At 45.4% G+C, this 15152-nt stretch overlaps 1 long non-coding RNA gene across 1 annotated transcript; it reads right to left on the reverse strand.

Moving 5' to 3' along the window:
* Positions 1–3580: 3580 nt before the first annotated feature.
* LOC119187027 (uncharacterized) lies at positions 3581–12336 on the reverse strand. Its single transcript, XR_005111789.2, has 3 exons — positions 12108–12336; positions 7923–8060; positions 3581–4019 (listed from the first exon to the last, which is right to left on the reverse strand). It is a non-coding gene; the product is annotated as an uncharacterized LOC119187027 (long non-coding RNA).
* Positions 12337–15152: the final 2816 nt, after the last annotated feature.

Here is a 15152-nt window from a genome sequence, read left to right on the forward strand (position 1 = left end):
TTTTTATTACACAAACAATGTGACAGGTATAGCTTAGAAGTAACCAACTGGTTGGGGCAATCGCCTGCTTGTCGCAAGTCTAGCTCCGGCGGCAACCTAACGCACCCAAAATCCTAACTAAAAAAACAAACACGCCCCTTAAAGACAATCACAAGGCCCTATGCGACACGTACTTATGAACCACTAATTGACAATGAATATCCTAGAACTTCTCCGGAAGAAGCTTCATTAAAAAAATTCCCAGCATACTTACGGAGTGGATCAGTGGGGCGAAGCGTCAGATCGTCCACTATACGAAAATTACTAACGCTATCTAGTGATGTTATTTCCAGGGGCATACACACAACGCCATCTAGTGAGCAATTGCTAAAGTTTACTAGGTGTGGCTACTACTGCAACGTACCACTACGAGGGACACGACCCACACACTAAAGACTTAAATGTACGTAAGCACCCCGCGGTCCTTAGTGTGTTCGGGCCCGTGTCTTTGTATTCTACAAAAGCATACAGAAGAGCACAAGAAACTAAATGAAAAGGGGCAAGCATTACGTGCCATGCACGTCCAAACAAACTCCTATCATAGCGAAAGTTCTTTTTGTTTTGGGTGATTATTGCCCGCCCCCACATACCCTCCGGTCGCGTTGTGTTCTTTTTGGCATATTGATGCTCTTAGATGTTCACCGGCTCGGCGAAGCAAGACCAAAGCACGCAACCTGCACTGCCAAGTTCGAAAGTCGATACCATCAGAAACAGCCTAAAAGATTTAACAGGTAGTTGGGTGAAGATCGTGGACCATAACCAGGTAACCAAGTGTTAGCAGCGGACCACATACAAATGCTGTGGACGCTCTCTAACCATGGCAGGCTTTCGTCGGGGCCGCTCATCAATCGACTGTGTCCTTGACTTATCGACATTTGTTCAACAAGAAAAAAGTCGCAAGCGCATATCAGTGGCACTCTTTCTTGACGTGAAGGGTGCATATGATAATGTAGCTCACGATGCCATCCTCACTTCTCTCGCAGCAATGGGCATTGGTGGACGAATGTTTCAATGGATAAAAGATTATATCACTGGCAGGGGTTTCTTTGTGCAAACATATGAGGGTACAACTGCTGAACATTACACCTACTGCGGAGTACCTCAGGGAGGTGTGTTAAGCCCAACATTGTTCAATGTTGCCCTCATTGGTCTGGTGAAGGTTCTGCCAAAGTCGGTGTGCTATCCATATACGCCGATGATATTTGCCTCTGGAGTGCTGCAGTTACTCGCCCTAAGGTGCGTGCACGAATACAGCGGGCAGCAACCCTCACAACAGCCTACCTTTAGAAACAAGGCCTAACTATATCAACTGTGAAGTGCGCGTTGATGGCGTTTACACGCAAACCAATGACGCCATACCCTGTTTACATCAATGGGCAGAGTGTAAAATAGGCATGGACCCATCGTTTCCTGGGCATAATAATCGACAGAAGTCTTTCATGAAGCCCACATTGTGCATACTTGAAGAAGAGACTGCAATCTATTGTGCATATCATGAAATTCTTGTGCGGTAAAGCATGGGGAACTTCTGTGGCCTCCATGCTACAGCTGTACAGGGCCCTATTTTTGGGTCTATTGCGCTACAGCTTGCCGGTACTGACTAACACTTGCAAATCGAATATTCATTCATTGGAGTGTTTGCAGTGTCAGGCAATGCGTATCTGCCTAGGACTGCCCCGATGTGCTTCTACTTATGCCACCATCATGCTTGCCAAAGACCATCCGGTCAGGACATATAGAGTTGTGGATTGCCTCAGAGCGCACAATCGACATGCTAGCCGTGTCCTTGACCACCACTTGGCCCTTCTACCCTCCGGAAGACCACGTGCTACGTTTTCAGATGTCATAGCCAAGCACCTAAACTGAATTCCATCAGGATATACGCCAGCTGCGAGAATGGCATGTCCTTTGTGGTGCCTCGATCAGCCGCAAGTACGTCCAGAAATTCCGGGAATCAAAAAGAAAAGCAATCCCTCCAGAGTAGCATTGAAGCAAGCAACACTGCTATTATTACATGAAATATATTTAGACCGAACGCAGATATACACTGATGGGTCCGTCTCGTCCAGCAGCTCATCAGGTGCCGCTGTAATTCCGGCTGCAGCAATGACAATCAAGTTCAAGTTGTCGCATACGACTACATCTACGGCATCAGAGCTTGCTGCTATAAGGGCTGCTTTACAATATCTCGTTCAAGAACGTCCAGGAAAATGGGTCATATTCTGTGATTCGAAGGCAGCGCTTCAGAGTTTGCAGTCTGCCATGCGTAGGAGGAGTCATGACCAATTGGTACAAGAAATAAGACATTGCCATCATGAAGCTCTAGCACGAGGGCATGATATTATATATCAATGGCTGCCTGGACATATCGGTATTACCGGAAATCAATTAGCCGATGATGCAGCCCGCTCAGCCCATGAAGGAACCCGTGAAGTCCCGATTCCTCTATCAAGGAATGATGCAGCAAGACAACTTTACCTGCTGGCTCGAGATCTCACACGCACGTTCTGGTCGTCTACCAGCTTCCAAAGGTGTCAATTTTATGAACTGGATCTTTCGATCAAGCTAAAGATACCACCACAACTTTCCCGCTCTGATGCGACACAGTTATGCCGCCTTTGGTTGGGTGTTGCATTTACAAAAGGTGTACTCTTTTTGCATTGGTATGGCAGACACTCCTACATGCGACTACTGCGGAGCTGAAGAGACCATCGAACACATCCTGTGCAGCTGCGCTTGCTACGACACACAGCGATGCCAGCTCCGGATGGTTTTGAATCAACTTGACCCCGGACCATTTTGTGTGCAGAAGATACTAGGATCGTGGGCATCTGCCTCAGTTGCGCAGAAAGCAACTAAAGCACTGCTACTTTACCTAAAGTCAACAAACCTGAGCGACCGCCTGTAGACTGTGTGTGCTCACCGAGTGTGCTCGTGATTGTGTGTACCTTCTCATCTCTCTGCAACCTCTTTTCTCCCCTTTATCTCTTCCCCAGTGCAGGGTAGCAAACCGGATGTGCGTCTGGTTAACCTCCCTGCCTTTCCTTGCATCTTTATCTCTCTCTCTCTCTAACCAGGATACTACAAGAAAACTGCTTCTGAATAAATGAACTATATTACCCACACGTAACGATGCCTCAGCTGAATCGCTTCATTGGACAAAGTAGAACCTGTCAAGCGCGTCTGCACAATATTCTCACGAACAAATAGAAGGAGCACCGGTTTCAGTAGTGAATGTGAGAAATGAAATAGCGTAAGATGGGCAACGAACACGTGCAAACGCGTGCGCACATGAAGGAAGCATCCCAGTTACACAGATCGATAGATTGATTTAGCCAAGTTGCGCAGCATTCCATGCAGTTGAAAGCAAAAGAGCATCAATATGCCCCTACATAACAACGTAAAACGCCTCTATTATGGCTAAGGAATACGTGCAAATGGGTTCAACGATTTCACTGCAGTCGTATTTGGTGGTGAGATACAAGCATGGAAAACGATGCATGAAACGTTACGCTTGTGATAATTTACCAAATGTGTCCAACATTATGACGGTCACTAAAAACACGGTTCTCTGTTTAGTGGCTGATCAGCATAGCATTTGCAGATGCGGTATTATCTGTAAGCATTGAGATTTGCCCATCAACGTACGATAACACTGACGTACTCTGACCTGAGGAGTTTTCGCAGCATTTCATCGGCCTCAGGGTGGATCCGGAGATGGTTGGCATGTCTCAAAAAGGCAAGGTGAGATACAGACCGTCGCGCAATCTTCGTCCACCATTGGTCACAGGGCAGTGAGGAGCAGCTACACAGAAGGCAGTCCCTTAAAGAAGTGAAGGCAGAAGAACAGGCCACATTATGTGCTTTGCTGCATGATGCATTCCCCAGAAGGCGAGCATGAGGCAGGAACCCGAGGACGACTCGTTTTTGACCACACGTTTCCATTCATAATCCACCGTATGATAATGAAGGTCGAGGAGCTGTAAGGACACAAAGAATTTTTGTTGATTGATATGTGGGCTTTAACGTCCCAAAACCACTATATGAATATGAGAGACGCCGTAGTGGAGGGCTCCGGAAATTTAGACCACCTGGGGTTCTTTAACGTGCACCCAAATCTGAGCACAAGGGCCTACAGCATTTCCGCCTCCATCGGAAATGCAGCCGCCGCAGCCGGGATTCGAACCCGTGCCCTGCGGGTCAGCAGCCGAGTACCTTAGCCACTAGACCACCTCGGCGGGGCAAAGAATTCTTGTTTATGTGTTGTTCAAATACACAAGGTGGGCATAGTAACTCAAGATCACGGGGACCATAATGTTTGAGAAAATGTCAAATTTCTGCTTGCCTTGCCTACCAGCTGCCTACGAATGAATTCGTAGGCAGCTGGCAGCAATTCGTAAAGCCTTTTTTTTGTAATCGGTAGAGCATCGGAAGTAAATGCAAAACATTGGGCTTAAAATACCATGGACAGAAAGATTTTGCGTACTTTGATTCGCGTTATTTTTTATATAAATAGAAATTAAAGGAAGGAGTAGCCACCGTTACTTGGCGACAACTATCCTTTCGACTTGATACAAAGAATGAAAACAACAGCAAATTAACCCCGTAATTGTTATGCAAAATGTAAAAACTACAATGTCGTCTATACTTTCTTTGGGCTGATTGTTAGAATCAACCAAAATAAATTGAACAAATAAATGAGCCTATGAAAAGAATTCCACCTTTTTTCATACGAAGGGGATGGTTCGCCTTACAGTAGAGTTATCAGCCTAGGTTAGCACACAAGGTTTTATTAGTTATCAGCCGTCTCGAGAACCGCGTGCGCCATCATAAGGTGCAGATGTTCCACACTCGCCACTTTGCCCATAAGTGGCGCTCGCTAACATTTCTAGGGATTACATGCACAGACACCCAAGTCGACAGCGACACTCATCCAAGTTCGATCGGTACAGCATTAGACGCGTACTTCGAAGGTTGAGGAGTTAGATCCCGAGGATGGAATCGTTAGTTTCTGTCAACTTATTTACGTTGTATTTTAAATAATTACTCTGTGGTAGAGCAAATAACTTCGCCCATGCTTTCCTTGGCTTAGTTTTCTGTTAGGTACACAAAAAAAAAGTTTCGCAGCAGACACTACAGAAAGCAAAATGCACGCTTAGCGCATCAACAGTAACTATTTTTGGCCTTTGCGATCTCGTGCAACTTACAATATTTAACAGTAGAAATTCAGTTCCGCATCTGAATCCATATTCCATAAACATATGTCTTCAAGTTCGCCAGTATGCTCAACTTCGACGACATAGTTCAGTGGTTAAATTGCCAGGTAAATGTACTTCGCATGAGAAGTTGCACTCATAAAACTCTAAATACAAAGATAGCGGCAAGCACATGCAGTCTTTTGAATCTAATCAACAGGCAAAAAGCATGAAATAGCACGTGACTATCACATGTACAGAACAGTATGATTTCTGAAGCAGCGCAAGGTACTAAAATAATCTTGTAAAGTGCAGGTGTAGAAAAAGGGTCCGTAAAATGGGGAGACTTGGTCGGTTAGGGAATTGATTTGATCTGATCAGCGCCTACTACAACTCTTCAAAAAAGTCTCCTGTGCATAGATCAGCCACTGTCAACACAATTACTGCATTGCAAGGACTTCCTGAAAGGTAGGTGTCGTGAATGCCATAACGTGACAGCGGAAGCATCGTGAAATCTGGCCTATTCGTCAGAGATTTCTCAGCTATTATGAAGTCCCGGCAGACTTCTTCATGAAGCTCACGTCTGAAAGGTCGGTTTAGATGTTTTTCCCACCATTATGTGGGCTGCCATTCACGATCAGTTACGATAGCCGACCCTCAAGGAGCCTTTTGTGCTGGGGAATCGCACTGGTACAAGTGTACCCTTGCCCAACAAAATCATTTAGGAATTTATTTTGATACATATTGATCTGATCAGGAAATTTTTCACCAGACTTACCCGCATTACTTCAAGGACATTGATTGATTGATAGGTGGGGTTTAACGTCCCAAAACCACCATATGATTATGAAAGACGCTGGAGTGAAGGACTCTGGAAATTTCGGCCACCTGGTGTTGGTAAACGTGCACCCAAATCTGAGCACACGGACCTACAACATTCTGCCTCCATCGGAAATGCAGCCGCTGCAGCCGGGATTCGATCCCGGGACCTGCGGGTCAGCAGCCGAGTACCTTAGCCCCTAGACCACCGCGGCGGGGCTTAGTTCAAGGACATACCAGATAGATATACATGGGACAGTGGGCACAGGCATGCAAATGCAAGGACATCTTTCTTCTGCCACACACACACATGTTTCCGTAATTTATTACGAGTGTGAGAGAACATGGCACCTCCACCCTTCCCCCTGAAGCGGAACCATGTGCAAGCTATGGGTAAGTTGTTAAGCCTTAAAGGCGACAAAGCGGCACCGATAATGGTTCGAAATAGTAGGTGCAATAAAGACTGCAAACTAGCATACAGACACGGAAAAGGAGGCGCGCTATCTTTTGTCTGTCATCTTTGCATGTAATATTTCAAATCATTTCCGGTGACACTTTAACATGGTGCAATCTGAACAACCTATCCAGTGGCGTGCGCAGAGTTCCCCATCAGGGGGGAAGTATGGAGGTGCCCAGTTGTTCCCACTCACATTGGTAACAAATTTCGGAAGCATGTGTGCGTTTCAGCAGAACGATGTTCATGTGTTTGCATACCTGTGCCGACTGTTCTATGCATATCTACAAGGAATGCGAGTGAGTCTGGTGAAAAATTTCTTGATCAGATCGGCACGTATGAAAATTCTTAAATGGTTTCGTTGAGCAAGGCTACCCTGGTGCCAATTCGATTTCCTTGCAAAAAGTTTCACTGAGAAAGGTTCGAAGTAATAGGTGCAAGGATGACAGCCGAAAAGAGAGAGACAAGGCGCCTCCGTCTCCACTTGTGTCTCCCTTCTAGTCTGTCTTCTGCGCGTCTACTATCTACTCTTGATGCCGCTTTGACACCGTAAAGGTAGTACAACCTATAGCCATAGGCATGCCAAGGGTTACTTTTAAGAAAGAATGGGGGAGGTTCGAAGGTTTGTTGTGGCACCTCCCGCACCCATTAAGTCAGTGAGTGGAGGTAGACTGCACCCTACCACCATCGTAAGTGACTAAGTAGGCAGCCACCCCTTTGCACCCCAACCCTCCCATCTCTCAGTGCGGACGCCTATGAACCCGCCACTGACACCACAATGCTGCGAGTGTCCGGCCACACATGCAACAATGCTGCGAGTGTCCGGCCACACATGCAACAATGCTGCGAGTGTCCGGCCACACATGCAACAATGCTGCGAGTGTACGGCCACACATGCAACAATGCTGCGAGTGTCCGGCCACACATGCAACAATGCTGCGAGCGTCCGGCCACACATGCAACAATGCTGCGAGCGTCCGGCCACACATGCAACAATGCTGCGAGCGTCCGGCCACACATGCAACAATGCTGCGATTGTCCGGCCACACATGCAACAATGCTGCATGTGTCCGGCCACACATGCAACAATGCTGCGAGTGTCCGGCCACACATGCAACAATGCTGCGAGTGTCCGGCCGCACATGCAACAATGCTGCGAGTGTCTGGTCACACATACAATTCTGCGAGTGTCTGGTTTGCACAGATTACAAAATTCCTCCTACACTCCTTTAACATGATCTGCTACGACAGGATTCCAAGAGATGATCAGCCCAAATGCTGCAGAGTATTTCAATACACGAAGTCTCATTATTGCTTGGCGATATGCAAAGACAGCCTATGAAAGAAGTCACCAGAAAAAGAAAATTTACTTGACCATGTTTATAGTAAACTAGAATATATTAGTTAATTATAACCATGTCACTGCAGACCGCCAATCGGGGGATCCAACACTCTTATGAAGGAGGCTTGAGGAGGATCATGAAGGCTGCACGAGGTATGCCGAGGACCGAAGAGGTTGTTCATTAGATGCATCAGACTCACAGGTTGGCACTCTAGAAGGGAAAGGAGCCACCGGTTAATTGCGAGGCATCTCTTTGACTGATGCACACTAGTTTGCCAATGAACACCAGTTTCTACTTTTGACACCAAGTTTAAACTACCACGTGAAAGTGAAATCAATACACGCTGTTACACATTGAAAGGGATGAATTTTGTATTTTAATCAGTATCTAATTGACTGAATACAATGTAAAGGCAGAGGCAAGTGCGAAACAAGCAATTTATTCATTATAAAATTGTAAGCAATGTTGTGATTAGTAGAGCAGTATAGATTGGGAAAACTTAGCCAAGAGGATGAAGTGATCGCTTAATATAATGAAAGTGTTCTGCCAACTTTAATGTATCATTCGCCTTATTCAAAGAACAGGGTCATCAGTAACGTTTTTTTTAACTTTGCACTTAACTCTTCGCAGGGACAAATGTGATGTATCGTTATGAATGGCTTTTCCAAGTTTTTCCTTCGTTTCAATGGAAAAGCGTGCAGCTACGGTATTCTCTATTGCTCGAGATAACCTTGTTATGTCGCTTCGAATACAGCTGCTAAAGGGAGTGCAACTAACGCAAGCAGTCACGCAGAAATTACGCCAACATGACGCGAACTGAAGACTACGGAAAGGCAACTATCTGCATTACTTAAACCCTAATTTCTGCGGTCATTTTGTGAGAGCCTTACCCTTCTTACTCACGAATTTAAACGTGCGACAGGTATACCAGATTGCGCGAAATAACTCCGTGATAATTAGGTGAATCTGATCTCTTTAAAAAAACTGGCACATCCTACGTACAGAGGGAATCGATGACATGTGAAGCACAAATGAGAAAGATTGATATATGTTTAAAATCTGCCCAACATTACGAGGTGGACGTGAATTATGGTGTACATAACTTCCGTGTCTTGATTATGATGTTTAGATGTATAGTTTACCTTCGTCATCTATTCACGTCGCGTGATACCAAATTTAGTATATGCAGGGCAAGCAAAATGCCCCTGAACACGCTATGAGCGTGGTATGTTGTCATGTTCTTACATGACACACGTGTGAGGATTATCATGTTTGCACCAGTCATATATTTCGTCTTCCATCGACATCACGTAACACCAGATTTGGTATATGTGGAGCTAGCAAAACGGCCGCGAGTGCATCATGAAGGGCCCAAATACTCCAATGTAGCGTTGACGCATGCGCACGCTAGGCACAGCGACGCTACTTTAGCAATACGCGATCACTACAGTCTGACGCCAGTCGCGACAGGCGCGACCAGCGTCTATCGACACGGCGCGATGGCAACCGGCGCGAAATGCGACATGCTGCATTTCATGCTGATGCCTTACCCAAACAACACTGCGTCTCCCTCTTTACGTGACGGAGTGACGCCGGACGTGCTGAAACGCGCATGCGTCAAAGCAACGCAACGCGGCGCGTGCCTGCGAGGCAGGACCTGCTCCTGGCTTGGCAACGCCGCTGTGACGCAACGAAATGAACGCCGGCAAGCGCGCGCACCGCGTCACGTCGAAATGTATTGGCGCCTTGACTGTGGCATATAGTCATGTTAGCACAAGACACGCATCTTTTGATTATGTTTGCACCAGTAACATACCTTCAACATCCAATGACGTCACGTATTACCAAATTTGGCGTTTTAAAGCTAGCGAGACGGCCGCGAGCGCACAATGAGTGTGGCATGTAGTCATGTTGTTACATGGCACGCATGTCGTGACAATCATGTTTGGATATGTTGATTACCTATGCCGTCCATTCGCGTCGCGTACTACCGAGTTTGGTACTTGTGAAGCTAGTGAAACAGCTGCGAGCGCAAGAGCAGTACAAAAACCAATGCTGATTGCAATATTGCGAACGAAAAACGTTTTACATCTCCGTATTTCTTTTTTGCTATGTAACACTCCAGCCAACCACTTCAGTAAAGACACGGCATTATTCGATGACTCCGCAATAGAGCCACATTCTAACTACAGTGTAGAAACTATTAGCTTGCTCTAAATGCACTAAATATATGGCATATGTAACATAAATTTATTGTTTTGTTCATGTGAAAGTCAGTAACTAACTGTCCAGTAGTTGATTACTCATTAGAATTATTCACTGTACCTAGATAAACAATGCCAATGTGTTTTCTAGAATGTCATTTCGAACGCCTTAGAAAACTTTCGACGAATTTGCCATTTCAAGGCAGTTGGTCACAATTCGTGCGAGAATGGTGCAAAAAAATTAAAATTCATCAAAAAACGAAGCAACAAAAGGAGAACCTTAAAAGGTCCTTTTTGTTGGACACAATATTAGAACCAACTTACAAGAAACTTGTGAAACATAAGGGATGTTATGTAAATTACGTTATAAATTAGGAGAAAGTGGATGAAGAGTTGGCACCAGCAGGGATTGAACCCACGGCCTTATAATGCGTCGGATGCTCCACCAAATGAGCTACAGCAGAAATAATCCTCTTGTTCACTTCATAGAATAGATATATAGATATAAACCTGGGACCGTTAGTCAGCGCCACTGGTAGCTACGACACAGCAGTGGAAAAGTTCGGGCCTGCTGGCATCACGAAGCACGCGTCATGTTTACGGAATGACAGCCGCCTAAGAATACTTCGTATTCAAGTGTAAGACACAAAGTTTACCAAAACGAGACCCTTGCTAGAAACGAAAGTAGAAGTTTATGGGTTCGTTTTTCTATGTTGACAGGACATGAATCAGAACAGACCAAGTAGACTGACATTAACATCAACACGTATCTGAAGATCCGTAATTTTTGAGGAAGAGTTGACATTGCAGACCCACCCTCTGACGTTACTGTTAGCGTTTATGGGCACAACACAGTAGGAAAACTCAATCGAAGATAAGAAAGCCCCTTTGAATGTAAACATTGCACAATAATATACCGATTACAGCGTAATTGAGTACGGGCACCAGTCTGTTACTGAAGGTGTGCGCCTGCATCAGTAAACTAACTCAAAGTTGGCAGCGGTTATTTCTTCAAGTACGGTATCACACCAACACGAAGAAAACAGGCAAATCAACAGATTTTAAGAAGAAATATGCGCGCTTTAACTGTAAAGTAGCTACCACGTGGCGCCCGCAGATGCAAAGCAACAAGCGGCAGCCAGAAATGAAAATGATAACAAAATGCACGCGCCCAACAAGGTCGTGGCAACTGCAGAGCCCAAGTTTCCGAATCCGACCTTATCAAAGCAACGAGAAAGACGTCAAGTCACTATACGGTGCATGATGCCCCTCTTTCAGCACCTTTGGACAAGATAACCATTCAGAGAACGACTGCTGTGAATAACAAAGCTGGAAGCAAGGCGGCCCTTCACACACTGTTCTACTCACAGGAACGCAAAAGCCATGCTTACTCGATGCAATACCGGTAGCACGTCCGCCTTGAAGACTGTCGATAATGATGCAGAATATACGCAACTGAGGCTTCTTGGTTTCAAATGGCGTTTCGCCCTAGTGAGCACGGCCTCTTGTAGTGACAAGGGGCGCGTCCATACACCACGTCAACGCTCCCGGAATGAAAGCAAGACTTCTCAGGAAATGAAAGCATGCGCAAAAAATACAAAACGTCGTCTCACGTATAAGCTTGAGCGCGAAGCTATGGCTGGTCCATGTACACTTTTATCTGGCAGCCAAGTTCAAGCTTCAAAAATAAACAGGTCAAAGGTTCAGCATCTGCAAGGGGATCGCGTAACCGGGACGAAAATTCCAGCTATAATGGGCAAGTGAACCAACGCGAGTGAAGTAATATGAGTGAACGACACGAGTGAAGAAAAAAATGCCAGGCCTGCGCGGAAGGCGCACAGCCCTAACTGAGCTACCTAAGCTACCTGGCTAACCGCCAGCAGAGCCTGCTCTGTGCCTCAGGGAGATGGACCCGTGGTGGTGCTGTTCAAGGAACCTGCTCGCTAAAACACCACGCAACCTTTAACTTTGTTTCAACGATGAATCTATAGCGAGTGGTGTTCGGTAAACAACGCCGCAACACCTTGCCGGCCTGTCGCGATAGGGGGCTCACCAATTTTATGCCGAAGACGGAGCTTGCCATGGTCCTCCAACGTCAGGCGACGTTGTTTGTGGTGCGCAGTACCATAAGCCTAGGTAAACTTCACAGGTAAAGTCCACACACACACACAAAGAAAAGGTGGAAACGTGACTCATACGCACTACCGCTATCGCATGCCCCATGCTTGAAGCAAGCCATTCCACATGGCGCCGACGAACTGCCGTTTACAGAATGCGCAGCGTGACCGGCAGCGAATTAGAAATGAAGGCGGGTAGCCCACGTGTATACATTTCTTAACGTGATTTTCCGATATTAACACATGCGCTCACATGAGCCACATCTTGTGGCGCCATTGCGTCATGGAATTGTTCTTTGCCGTCTTATCGGCGAGATCTGCGCGCGACGTACTGCGAAAGAAAGAAATCAATGAAATTATGCACAAAAAATCGCAGGATATGGCCCATACGGCGCATGATCTTCGGTCTGAGAAAGCAACGGAAGTACCTAAACAACAAAGCTCAAGCTCTTGGATCGCTTCCATGCGGCCGCCTTTTCGTGCACACCCTGCACTCTTGAGCAAGAACCAAATTACCAGCATGACTGCAAGTTATTTGAAGAACGTGCGAAAATTATGAAACAAGTTATATTTGAAATCATCGTTGTTTCTTTTGATTGATTCGTTGCAATAAGAAAGCAGATGTACGTCCCGTTTCTTTAACTCGTACCTCAAGTTCACCGTTGTGATACATGGCCTTGGCGCTCTGCTGCTGTGTCGAAGGTAGCAGGTTCGATTGCGGCTGTCCCGGTCGTATTCAAATGGAGATGAGGCCCAAGTACTTTTCCATGCCAGAAAGGGTTACACTCAATTTGCGGATCCAAGCACTACTGCGTGTCTTACAATCATATCTTGGATACGGCTCGTGAAGCCAAAGATGTATATCACGTTCTAATTCTTGCTTCAAGGATTCAAAAAGATACTACGCGTGGGATAGACAAAAAGGTAAAAAGAATATGAAGGTGGTGTTTCACAGTAAATATGATTTCTATTGGCTCTTAACAGTTGTTTTGAACTGAATGTAACTTGGTTACGAGGCAACGGCCACTATATACAGAGCCGTCCTGACATAACAAAGTGGCCGAGGTCGTTGCAGTCTTGTGCAGAATTTCAAAGTCGATACATAAAGGATCTTTAAACAAGTTTCAAATGGTGCTAGTGGACACCAAATATATACAGCTTGGTTTACGGCGGCGCCATGTTTGATCTGAACAGAGTTGGAAAAATAACTTTATTGAGGCGCTGCAAAAAAGTGGACCTTGAGCTCAGGCTGGCACCAGGAGGCCAAGCATAGTGCCCGCACCGTGGGCTTGGTAGACTGTTCGGAGTTGGTCGACCTGGTATGGGCTGCCATAGGCTTGCGCACGAAAGAGGCAAGAGAGGGGGGGGGGCGGCAACCCCCCCCCCCCTGTCATAAGAGGACGGGGGCGCAAGATTTGCCCCATACAGCGGCTTAATAGTTCAATCCACTGTGATTATGATTGCAGGGGTGCTGATTTAATGTGGCCATAACTTAGGGCCGTGGTATAGAAATGTGGTGTTGCTCTGTAGCTTAAAAGCGCTTCTGTCATTACCTTGGCCGCAGTACTCTGGTGTTATGTAAAAAAAACATTAACAACTTTGGGAGGCTGCTTCTGTCACAGGTAACATTGGACTTAGCTGGCTCATTATTTTATTTAAACACCTCTGTATGGACCGCCTACTTTTCAGAAGAGTTATGAGTGCCGACATCTAAAAACGTAACTGACAATCATTGAGAGCTCTCCCTGATGTTGCCGCGGTCATAAAAAACAATAAATGAAAATGTAAGACAAGCTTTTTTTGTCGCATCGTAATTTTCCACGCTTTCTGGTGAGACGAATTACGGATGATAGGAATATCTGTGGGGAGATTTGCATCACGAAGGTTTTACTGAAGTGTGTTCAGTCAATGGCGAAATTTTTGTCATTTGCTTATACTGTGTTTTATTATCCCTATTAGTATTATGAAAAAAATTGGTGTATGCCAGAACTTGTGGTATAGGTAAGTACTCGTCATACTGTAGTTTTATCGCTGTTCTTATTTATTGTTCCTATGTATTTATTCCTTCATTTCGTACTCTGCTACACAGACGTTCTGTCAGGCCAATGAAGAGTAAGTTGAAGATAAATGTTCTATATTATACTTATTTTTTGCTTATCCATTTTGCTGTATGTATCTTATGGATGGATGCAAGGAGCTCTTTCAAGCTGTGACGAAGCAGCTTTTCTGTTTGCTACTTCTTTTCGCTTTATAGTGTAAACAAAGCACAAAAAATAAAAACGTTATTGATTGATTGATTATTTATTGACTGATTGATTGGCGGTTCAAGCCGCGACTTTCCCACGCCAAAGAAAGCCAGGTTGTCAAAATCACGCTATTATCTACTTCACAACAGACGTGCTGAAATTCACACGGGTTCACTTTTTGAACAATAATCTGAGCCACCACAGATTTGAAAACAGAACTTCATGCGAAGCTCATTCGTGAAGGACTCAAATGGCTGATGGGCTCTGAGGGCTCTCGAGATCCTTTATTCAGTAAAACGTCAATTTCCAAGTCAGCTCAAGGCACACTGGAGAGCCTTGAGATATTGGTCAAGCTGAAAACAGTGACATAAGACGTTATCTACGATCTCTTTAAATTTGCAGTTAGCGTACGCAGATGAATCGTCCTTTCTGATACGGTAACAGTATAAGGTGGTGAATGCTACTTCGAATCAGTCGCCCCTTGTATTCGGATTTCTTGGATGTAAAATTCAATTCTTGCTAACTAATATGGCATTGATAATAACCATGGTACGCTCATGGAAACAAATACGCGAACCTCTCACGCTTTGAGGACAGTCCGAAAAAACAGCACGAAGCATTCTCGCCTTAGTGCACATTGAAAACAAAAAAATGTACAGCATTCGCAGAGTGTATGAAGATGAGTGGGCGAAGCGTCCATTTGTCCGGTCATCTGTCTGTCTCTCGGGTCGACCA

The sequence above is a fragment of the Rhipicephalus microplus genome, chromosome 5 (genome assembly GCF_043290135.1).
Source record: "Rhipicephalus microplus isolate Deutch F79 chromosome 5, USDA_Rmic, whole genome shotgun sequence".
In the NCBI taxonomy this organism is placed as follows: Eukaryota; Metazoa; Arthropoda; class Arachnida; order Ixodida; family Ixodidae; genus Rhipicephalus; species Rhipicephalus microplus.